The sequence below is a fragment of the Pongo pygmaeus genome, chromosome 1 (assembly GCF_028885625.2).
Source record: "Pongo pygmaeus isolate AG05252 chromosome 1, NHGRI_mPonPyg2-v2.0_pri, whole genome shotgun sequence".
Taxonomy (NCBI): domain Eukaryota; kingdom Metazoa; phylum Chordata; class Mammalia; order Primates; family Hominidae; genus Pongo; species Pongo pygmaeus.
In genome coordinates this window covers 187757681-187769557 of record NC_072373.2, presented here as the reverse complement: position 1 = coordinate 187769557, position 11877 = coordinate 187757681, and the positions used below count along the sequence as shown (strand labels likewise).

The following is an 11877-nucleotide window of genomic DNA, read 5'->3' as shown; positions in this document are numbered from 1 at the left end:
AAAACAAGTGACAAGTGGGTGCTGACACTTTGGATGTTCTGAGCATGTTTACTGGTCTTGTAACTCAGGGCTGTGAGTCTAATGACAAGACAATGACAAGAAAATGGGGACTTGGATTTATGCAGGGTGAAGATTTGTAACTGAGATCTCTGGACAAAGATGATACCCTCAATGAGCTACACCTTAGTGAAAAAGTGATCTAGGAGAAAAAGAAAACCAAAACACTTTGCTTGCTTTTGTGGGCTTGTATTGAATGGTATTGATCTGGTTTATATATTGAAATAATTAGAAGAAGATGTTTGCAGTAAGGCATTTAAAATTCTGTAATTATTCAGGTAAAGGGAAATAATATTAATTTTTGAGATTAAGCATGCCTGTGAAAATGGTAAGGAAGGCACTAAAGCAATAAATTGAATTCCAATTAGTAAAGGGGAAAACCTGGATTAATAAAAACAAATCAATCCCAAAGAAAAATAGGACAAATAGAAATATTTGTCCAAATAAATGTGAAATGGAATGAACTAACCAGTTAAAAGACAAAAATTTTTCAGATTAGTTAAGAAAACCCCTGTGGCTTATTCCTGTAATCCCAGCACTTTGGGAGACTGGGGCAGGAGGACTTATTGAGGCCAGGAATGCCAGGCCAACCTGGGCAACATCCCTGTAATCCGAGCTACTCAGGAAGCTGAGGCAGGAGGATCTTTTTACAGGAGTTCAAGGCTGCAGTATGCTATAATCATGCCACTGCACTTCAGCCTGGGCAACAGAGTGAGACCCTGTCACTAAAGAAAAAAGGAAAGAAAGAAAAAAGGAAAGAAAGAAAAAAAGAAACCTTCAAATTCTATGTTATTTATAAGAAACAAACCTAAAATGTAAGCATGCAGAAAGGTTGAAAGTACAAGAATTTAAAAAATTATCCCAAGGAATTACCAATTAAAAGAAATTTAGTGTGTAGAAAATATAGACTATAAGGAAAAAAGCATTATTACGGATACAAATGGCCACATAATGAGGAGTTACAAGTCACTAGTAATATATATTTCCAAAGTTATAAGCACCTCAAAAGTTAGGTGTAGCCTTGTTTCTTTGAGTGGAAGCTCTAAGAATCAGTGCATATTTTGCCACAGTGCTCTTTTACCACTGCTATGGCAACCAGGATTGTTCTAGGAAGTACCTTCTCCATCAGCCAAGGTCCCAGACTGAGGATGAGGACAATACTCCTAGCCAATTCATGATGGACATGTGTCATAAGCAAGAAATAAATCTTTGGCTGGGTGTGGTGGCTCACACCTCTAATCCCAGCACTTTGGGAGGCCGAGGTGGGTGGATCACGAGGTCAGGAGATCGAGACTATCCTGGCTAACGTGGTGAAACCACGTCTCTACTAAAAATACAAAAAATTAGCCGGGCATGGTGGCGGGCACCTGTAGTCCCAGCTACTTGGGAGGCTGAGGCAGGAGAATGGTGTGAACCTGGGAGGCAGAGCTTGCAGTGAGCCAAGATCGCACCACTGCACTCCAGCCTGGGCAACAGAGCAAGACTCCATCTCAAAAAAAAAATAAAATAAAGGAAAGAAATCTTTGATGGGTTCTTCTTTTTTGACAGCTTTATTGAGGCACAGCTGACACAATTTGATAAGTTTTGACATAGGTTTGCACCCATAAAGCCATCACCACATCAAGATAACGAACACATCTATCACACCCAAAACTTTCTTCATGCCCTTTGTGATCCCTTTCCCTCATCCCTCTTCTCTGTCCACTGGCTTCCAGGTGAACATTGAATCTGCTTTTGTCACTGTAGATTAGCTTACATTTTCTAGAATTTTATATAAATGGGATAATGCAGTATGTATTCTTGTTTTGGTTGGTCTGCCTTCTTTCACTCAGCATAATTATTTTGAGATTCATGCATTATGTAGTGTATATAAATTTTTATCCATTTTTGTTGTTGAATTTTATTTCATTGGATGGCCATACATTTATATGTTTATCCATTCACCTCTTGATGGACATTTTGAGTGTGTCCAGTTTGGGGTTATTACAAATAAAGCTGCTATGAACATTTCTGTAGAATTCTTTGTATAGCCAAATTGTCACAGGATCCTTAGGGTGTCACTTTTCCAGCCGGAAGCCTCTGTGGCCAGTGGCACCTTTGCCCGAGTTGTGCTTGGGTCTGCTAGGCTCATTCTGCCCACTCAACCTGACAGGCTGTGCTCAGCTTGTGCTACTGGCCCAGATCCCATGCCTGCCAAGGGCAAGCCAGGTGCCCAGTGATGAGAGGTGTGTAAGAGAGGTGCATGGGGTCCAGCCACTGCACACAGCCAGGCACACCAGCTGCTGTGGGTGGGCAGCTCCAGGCACTGGCACAGGTGCTGGCTCCATGTGAGGCTGTGGCTGGACCAGGCATACTGCAAGTGGCTTCCACTATGGGCTCCAGGGAATGCAGTGGCTCCAGAAAGCTTGGAGATACCGGGAACCACAGAGCCCCAAAGAGGGTGTCACAGCCCTGGCTCAGAGAGCCCTTAGGTTTGGACTCCCTGAAGGACTGCAGCTCTTCTCTCCTTCTCATCACTTGCAATGTGGCAAGCCAGTGGGAGGGGGTGGGATGTGTTTCAGCCCTGTTTGTGTTACAGCTCTTTCAGCCCTACCATTTGGCGGGTCCCGAGTTCTCGTCCTGCATCCAGGAAGAATGAGGTATGCAGACAACTGGAAGGTGAGCAAGGCGAAAAGGGGCTTTATTGACCAACCGTACAGCTCTCAGGAGACCCAGCGTAGGTAGCTCCTTTCCACAGGCAGTTCATCCTGTCAAGTCTGCAGCCCTCAAAGGAGAGGAGACCCAGAGTGGGTAGCTCCTATCTGCAGGCACGTTGTCCCAACATCTGCGTGACTCTGAGTCTGGCCGACTCTGGGTTTTTTATGGGCTTCAGAAGGGAGGAAGTGTGTGCTTATTGATCCATGGGTGGCCACAGGTGGGCCCAGAAAAAGCACCATAAGTTCTCATTCCAGGCTGCAGACTCCATCCAGAACTGACAGCCCAGTTCCCATGCTTCAGGACTTTCTGGCATGAAGATGGGGCTTCACTGGGGACCTGCCCAGGAGCCTGTCAGCCTCCTGCCACCATCAATCATGTCATCCACAGTGACCAGGCTGTTTGTGCTGAGGGGTGCCTGCAGGCCTGTGCCTGGATGCCCTCAGAACCCCCTCAACCTCAGAGTCTGGAGGTGGCCGAGGCGGCAGGGGGCTGGTGTGTCAACGCCACCCTGAGTGCACTCCCACACCCTGCTCGGTTGTGACAGTGCCCAGGCTTGGCCTCAACTTTGTTCCAAAATCGGAGTATGCACTGGATGTAGGGAGAGGCCAGGCAGGGGGAGCAGGTACTTCCAAGCCTGCAGGGGCAGGTGGGCTTCCTGGGCCCCCGAGAGTGCAAGGATGCCTGGATCCATAGCCACAGCTGGGTGGCTGCAGCTGTGCCTGGATGGCAGGTCTCCCACCCTGCCAACTTGGAAAAAGGTGGGGCTCCTGCCTGTTTCCAGCTCCTGGCTCTTTGGTGCATGCAGTTCCAGCTGGGTCTCCTCCATTGCAAAGCCAGCAACTTTGCAGTGGCCACTCTAGATGGGCTGAAGCTGCCATCAATATGCTTTCATTTCTCTTGGGTAAATAAATAACTAGAAATGGCTGGCTCAAGTGGTAGGTATATGCTTACCTTTTTAAAAAACTGCCAAACTGTTTTCCAAAGTATACCGTTGTGGTTTTCATGTTTGTTTCCCTAGTGGCCAATGATGTTGAAAATATTTTTATGTGCTTATTTGCATCCATATGTCTTATTTGGTGAAGTGTCTGTTTACATATTTTTTTCCACTTTTTATTGGGTGGTTTGTTTTCTTTTTCAATTCAAAATTTCTGGTCTTTGAAAGATACTTTTAACAGAATAAAAAGACAATTGGGTATGTGTGAATATAAAGAGTAGCACAGGGAGATCTTTATAATAATATAATTGTTCTGTATCTTGATTGTTGTGGTGGTTACACAAATATACACATGTGATAAAATGATATAGAACTATACACATACATTGTATCCATGTGTTATTCCTGGTTTTCATAGTGTACCTTAATTATGTCAGATACAACCATTGGGGGAAACTGGTTGAAGGGTATACAGGGACTATCTTTGTACTATCTTTGCAACTACCTGTGAATCTAAAATTATTTCAAAATTAAAAATTTTAAAAGAGACAATTCACAGACCTTCTAAAGTAAATGGTATGTGGATGATTGATTATAAGGGGAAAAATAAAATGGATCCCTATCTTACAACATAGACAAAAGTCAATTCCTAGAGTATTTGAGACCTATACATAAACAGAAAAATTATTATACAAAACAGTATAGAAGATTATCTTTTTGACTACTGGATAGGAAAATATTTCTTAATTTGGTCAAAAATGGACAAACTAAAAGAAAATCAATGAATTTGACTACGTTAACATTAAACATTTCACATAAAAACAGTGAAAAGGGCCGGGTGCAGTGGCTCACGCCTGTAATCCCAGCACTTTGGGAGGCCGAAGTGGGCAGATAACCTGAGGTCAGCAGTTCGAGACCAGCCTGGATGACATGGTGAGACCCTGCCTCTACTAAAAATACAAAAATTAGCCGGGCATAGTGGCACACGCCTGTAATCCCAGCTACTCGGGAGGCTGAGGCAGGAGAATCACTTGAACCTGGGAGGTGGAGGTTGCAGTGAGCTGAGATTGTGCCGTTGCACTCCAGCCTGAGCAACAGAGCAAGACTCTGTCTCAAAAAAAGAAAAAAAGAGTGAAAAGATAAGCTACAAAATGAGAGAATAATTGCAACACATAAAGCTAAGTAAGATTTGATATGTAGAATATGTAAATAATTTCTGTAAGTCAATAAGAAGAGACAATTCAGTTAGCAAAATGGACAAAAAAATATTATTTCCACTCAATAAAAAGCATAAACAATATGTAAACATATTTTAAAATGTTCAGGTTCATTCAAAGTCAGGCAAATGTGTGTTGAGACCACAGTAAAATCCAGTTTCACAACCGCCAAATATAAAAGTTGGATAATACCAAATGTTAACTAGAATATGGTGTAATAGGAACTTTCGTATGTTTCTAATATTGCTATAAATTGGAAAATTCCCATAGGAAAATTGTGTGGCATTACCTTAAAAAGTTGAACATGCATGTACCCTACAATCTAGCAATTCTACTACAAGGTGTATTCCCTAGGGAAATTCTTGCGTGTGGGCACCAAGAAACATGTAGAAGACTGTGTATGGCGGCATTGTCCATAATGGCAAAACAAACAAAAATAACAAAAGCAACTGTAAAAAAACTGAAATGTCCAATATTATAGTTTTGAGATTTATCTATGTTGTCACATGTATTCTTTGATTTTTATGGCTCTATTCTTTTATAGAGTATGAATTTTATTGTATTCTTTTTAGGGGAATGCTGCAAATTATTTATTATCATTAAAGTCACTAAAGTCAGACCATTTGTTTTTTTTTTTGAGACGGAGTCTCACTCTGTCAAGAAGGCTGGAGTGCAATGGCACAATCTCGGCTCACTGCAACCTCCGCCTCCCAGGTTCAAGCCATTCTCCCGCCTCAGCCTCCCATGTAGCTGGGATTACAGATGCCCGTGACCACGCCCAGCTAATTTTTTGTATTTTTAGTAGAGATGGGGTTTCACTATGTTGGCCAGGCGGGTCTCGAACTCCTGACCTCATGATCCACCCACAAGCCAGACCATTTTACTAGTGAGCTTTTACTAAACTTTCAAAGGAACTGATGGTTCTTATCTTATACATGTTGTTCCAAAGGGGAAAAAAATTTTCAACTCATTTTTAAGAGGTTGAAATAATATTGATAACAAAAACATTTAAGGGCAATAGAATGCACAATCTTATTTATCACATGGATGCAAAAATTTTAATAAAATATTAATTTTAAGTCCAGTATTAAATTTAAAAATAATGCATTCATGGTCAAAGTATAGCTTATTCCAGAAACATAAGGAGTTTTCAAAATTAGAAACTCCATCATGCTTTTGGCTTCCCAGCCTAGTCTCATTACTTCATCTGAGGCAATGGCACAGGCAACGAGAACAATGTAAGCAATCAGCCACTACAATTACTCTGATCCAAGCCAAATTATACAGAGGACTAGGGGAATGAACATTTGGGTTCATTCCAGACAACAAGGCTAATGATTTCAACACAGATAAAATAGATGTGTAATTGCATGATTTATTTATTTATTCATTTATTTTTGAGACGGAGTCCTGCTCTGTCACCCAAGCTGGAGTGCAGTGGTATGATCTCAGCTCACTGCAACCTCCACCTCCCGGGTTCAAGCAATTCTCCTGCCTCAGCCTCCCGAGTAGCTGGGATTACAGGCACACATCACCATGCCCAGCTAATTTCTTTGTACTTTTAGTAGAGACGGGGTTTCGCCATGTGCGCCAGGCTGGTCTTGAACTCCTGACCTCAGGTGATCCGCCTGCCTCTGCCTCCCAAAGTGCTGGGATTACAGGCATGAGCCACCGAACCCACCCCAACTGCATGATTTATTAACATAAACTGACTTGGCTAAAGTTGACAGGAGAAACAACTGTTCTGTGGATCTAAAACCTAGAAACTTTCTTGACTGTAGAAACTCAAGATAATCTTTTCTTTTATGACATTATCTCTTCGTCTTCTGCTTGAATCTCTTGAAAATGCCTCCCCAGTCCTCCTCCTAAGGTAGAGCTAAGTTCTCTAATAGCATTTGCTTGTGGTGTTATTGCCTTAGAAGATCACTATTTTACAATCATGAGTGTAATAAACAGATTCAAGCAAGAATCATCAATGGATGCTAAAACCAGTGGGTAAAAGATTGTTGCAGAAGAGGATGTTCACACAGTTTCAAAGTATATTCTATAGGTTATGTGATTAATTACAAACAGGAAAACATGTTTGTAATGGAGATCTGATGGACACTACCTTAACCAAGTGGTCAAACTTATCACCAATAATGAGACAAACTGACATTAGGTGCCTCTTGATGTGAAGTAATAGGAAGTATGCAGCATCATGTATGTAGTATTTTTGCCAAAATGATTAACCTGAATCTAACTGTGGGAGAAGAGTGAGATAAATCCAGATTGTAGAACATTCAACAAGGCAACTTCTTTGGACTCTTCAAAAATATTAGTGTTATGAAAAACTATATATATATGTATGTGTGTGTGTTATATGCATACATGCATTTGTGTGTATACTATTCCAGATTAAAGATTAAAATTCAAGGGTTAGGCATAGTGGTTCATGCGGCGTAGTGGTTCATGCCTATAATCCCAGTACTTTGGGAGGCCAAAGCAGGAGGATTACTGGAGTTCAGGAGTTCGAGACTAACCTAGGCAACATGGCGAGAACTTGTCTCTATTTTTCAAAAATGTAAAAAGAAAAATTAAAGGATACTAAAAATGCCTGACAACCATATGCAATGTGGTATCTCTAATTAGATCAAATAAGAAAAAAGTTAGAAAAGAAATTTTGGGGAGAATTGATGAAATTTTAATATGTTTTATATTTAGATACAATTATATTAATGTTAAATTTATTGGATGTGATAATGGCATTGTGGATATATAGGAGAATGTTCTTATTCTTAAACAGAGGCATGCTGAAGAGTTTTGATTTAAAATGCCATGATGTCTGCAACTCTCAAATGGTTCAATAAAAAAGAAAAAATTATATAGATAGATAAGTAAAATATGGCAAAATGTTAACAATCAGTGAATTTAGGTGATGGAGAAACTATTAATTCATTATACTATAATTTCACCTTTTGTGGAGATTATTTTTTGTTATTATTTTATTTTATTTGAGACAAAGTCTTGCTCTGTTGCCTGGGCTGGAGTGCAATATCGTGATCTTGGCTCACTGCAACCTCCGCCTCCTGGGTTCAAGTGATTCTCCTGCCTCAGCCTCCCTAGTAGCTGGGATTACAGGCACGAGCCACCATGCCTGGCTAATTTTTTGTATTTTTAATAGAGACAAGTTTCACCATGTTGGCCAGGCTGGTCTCGAACTCCTGGCCTCAAGTGATCCGCCCACCTCGGCCTCCCAAAGTGCTGGGATTACAGGTGTGAGCCACTGCGCCCGGCCGACATTATTTTCCAAAATAAAAAGTTTGGGGAAAAAAACTGAAAACAAAACAAAACAAAATGCACCCTTTTTCTGACACCATTCACTTGAAAAAAAATTAACAAAATAGAATCTTATTGTAATTGGAAAGAAGCAAGAGCAGTAAAAGATAGAAAGAATATATGCATTGCAGCCATTTCGGAGACGTTAATCTTACTTGGTTGACCACCCACTGTGTTCTTGAAATCCTCACAGTGATGGTCACAAAAATAGAAACATTCCATAACTTTTGTTCGTTTCTCTCCTCTCTCTTCATAAGATCTAGCTGATCTGTATAGTTTCTCTTGGATTTGCTGACTTAACTAATTTTATTTCTTTTAGTTAATCTTGATGCCTTTCCCTCTTTCCCTCTTCTTATATGATAAATTCACCTTCTTAATGATATCTTTTCTTTTCTGTTCTGCAAAACCCCTTTAATCAAAATAAATAGAGTCCCAGGCAGGGCAGAGTTCACTGGGGGTGTCCAAGTCGGATTTACCTACCCTTTCGGTTCCAGCCTAGGCACGGCTACAGCTTTCGAGAGGAGAAGCAGTCTCTTCCTTGTCCTGGTGTTCCAGCGGGGTCACTGGGAGGGACCAGTGTGGTCTCAGGGCGCTGGGCAGTCCTGCGAGGCCCATCGCCGGCCCCCTAGGCATCCCGTTCGTCTGAGCAGGGCAGGGGGTGCCGCAGCCTTCTGGGTTGTCCCAACCCTGCTCCTCTCCTCCCTCTCCTTCCTCTCGTAGATGGAGTGAAGCTTGTTGATTAAGAAGATTTTGTCCTCCCCCTCGTTGCTGATCTGCTCCTTGAGCAGGTAGATGACCTTCCGCTGGTCCCGCACCACCTGGATGTTGAGGTAGATCACGGCCAGCAGCAGGGCCAACACCAGGAAGACGAAGAAGGTGTTTTCCACCAGGTACCGGTGTGCCCAGGGCAGCCAGGAGCCCCTGGGGCCCGCCGCCTCCAGTTGGGGCACCACATCCTGCGGGCCTCGTACATGGTGTCCAGGGTCCGGAAGCGGCCGCAGATGGCTGAGGGCGTAGCAGAGGCCAGACGGCGGCGCCCAGGAAGGCGGGGAAGCAGAGCAGCGTGAGGAAGACGGTGCTCACGTGGGAGGCCAGCCAGGGCGGGAGCAGTGCCTGGCAGTTGGCCAAAAGGCTGGTCTACTTGATGTAGAAGACCAGCAGCTTGATGTAGAAGCAGCAGCTTGATGATCTGCACCGCGCGGAGGAGGGGCGAGAAAGAGCACCCCCAGCCAGGTCAGAGTCGGCCGTAAATCAGCTCCAGAACATTCCGGGCAATGTCAAACTCAGGCTTCCGTCTCTTCAGCTTCTTCTCGGAGTTAATCCTCCACATCAATTCCCCGAAAAGCGTGTCCAGCGGCGTGAGGACAAGTCCATCACCAGGAACCCGTACAGCACGGGTTCCTCCCAGCACTGGCCCTGCAGGGCGCCCACCCTGCGGCCCAGCCAGTGGTAGCACAGCGTCCCCACGATGGCCAGCTTGAGGATGAAGTTCCTGCAGATGGCCACGTACAACTCCAGCAGCGGGGAGTCATGCGGCTCCAGGGCGGTCAGGCCAAGGCACAGGTAGGGGCCCCCCAGGTTGAGGAGGCCGACTACCAGAGGCAGGACCAGCAGCGCGGGCTCCTGGCCAGCAGCCTCCGGATTCTGCATCATGAACTCCGAGAAGATGTGGACGGCCACCAGCGCAGCCCAGCGCGGTCCCCAGACACAGCAGCCACATGAGCCCCAGCACGGCCGCCTGCCGCAGCTTCCCGCACACGCTCCTGGGGCTCTGCCGCAGCTGCTGCTCGGGCCAGCAGCTCCTTCTCCCGGTGCAAATGTTGTCTGTTGTCTTGCTAGAGGGCGGATGCCCGCTTCTACGTCACCTTGCAGTCCCAGGAGCAGAAGATAGTGATGGCGTGGATGCCAGAGGTGCTGCCCACCCGGTATTAACATTAGTTTAGCATTACTGTAGTGGCTGTAATACATGACGATGTGGGTGAAGCAGCCTGTGTCTGAGGAGCTCCAGGCCTGAGCAGACGCGGGCAGGGCCCAGCGGGGCAGGCGTGAAGGCGGCCTGCGGGCCCACGATGAAGGCCACCAGCAGCAGCAGCAGGAAGGCGTTGAAGGCCAGCAGGGTCTTAAGGAAGAGGAAGTAGGAGAGCACGTTGGAGCTGAACTGGCCCCCGATGCCCTTCAGGGCGTAGTGCCACGGCTTCAGGGCCTGCAGGCCAGAGAGCAGCGCCACCCCCAAGCTGTGCAAGGCCAGCACACAGACATATCCTGAGCCAGCAGGAGCAGACCCTGCCATGGCCCCGCAGGCCCCTCCAATTCCAGCTCAGGGTCCGGCTCTTCGCAGGCCGCGTTTCTTGGCCAGGCTTAGGAGCATCCCTCGAAGCACGTGGTCCCGCTGCGCCACTGCCAGGCCCTGGAGCTCCTTCACCAGGAGGCTCCACTTCCCTCCTTCTCCGGGGACGTGGGGTCCAGCTCCAGGTCGTACAGGCGGAGGCTGTGCCGGGAGGAGTGCACCAAGTCCGCAAGCAGGGGCTGGCCAATGGTGAGGCCGGGCATGCTGGCCAGGACGCAGAGTGTGGCCGTGCTGTGAGTGCCCTCGGGTCCCAAGAGTGTCTGCTGGCCACTCGCTGTGGCCACCACCACGCTCCCTCTGCTACAGCTCCAGCCCCTCCTGGGCCTCCCAGCGGCTCTGCTCTTGGATGAGCTAGTGGAAGGAGTAGTACATTTCAGTCTCATCGTAGGGACTGGGCTCCTGGCTGGGAGGCGCCATGGTGGAGGGAATGATATCTTTTCAACAAGTGGAATTCATGTTAATAAATCAAAGGAGGAAAACTGTATGATCGTCTCTCTTAATGATAGAAAAGCAAGCAATAAAATTCACTTCCCCTTTAAAAATAAGAAGAGAACCTCCTTAATATGAAAGAGGGTATCTATAGCAAAACCTCCATCAAACCTCATACTTTAATGTGCGAGGAATGCTTCTAAACTTTGGAAGCATTTTATTTAACACTAGTAACTAAACGGGCCAATAAAATGGGGGTACTTCTGTCACCATCAATGCTCACCGTGATATTAGAGGTCCTGATCAATACAATAAGATCAGAAAAAGAAAGAGGGAGTATAAGGATTGAGAGGAAGAGATTTATTTTCAGATTACAGGATAATTCACATAGAAAATAATGATGATAAGAATAGCTTTTTTTTTTTTTTTGAGACAGGGTCTTATTCTGTTGCCCAGGCTGGAGTGCAGTGGCAGAATCTCAGCTCATTACAACTTCTGCTCCCTCCATGGGCACAAGTGATCCTCCCACCTCATCCTCCTGAGTTGCTGGGATCACAGGCATGCGCCACCACCCCCAGCTAATTGTTTTGTATTTTTTATAGAGACGGGGTTTTGCCATGTTGCCCAGGTTGGTCTGGAACTCCCGGACTCAAGCAATCCGCTGGCCTTGGCTTCTCAAAGTGCTGGGACTACAGGCCTGAGCCGTTGGCACCCAGCCAAGAATAGCTAAAATTTATTAAGCACCTAATATGTGCAAATGCTGTGCAGTAAGCATTACATGTATAATGCCTTTAATGTGTAATTAATGCCATTTAACCCTACTTTAAAAAAAACCCTAGAAGATAGGAATAATTATTCCTCGCATCTTACAGATAGTG

General features: G+C 45.1%; 1 pseudogene; it reads right to left on the bottom strand.

Moving 5' to 3' along the window:
- Positions 1-8848: 8848 nt before the first annotated feature.
- Positions 8849-10987, bottom strand: LOC129012946 (transmembrane channel-like protein 6; annotated as a pseudogene).
- Positions 10988-11877: the final 890 nt, after the last annotated feature.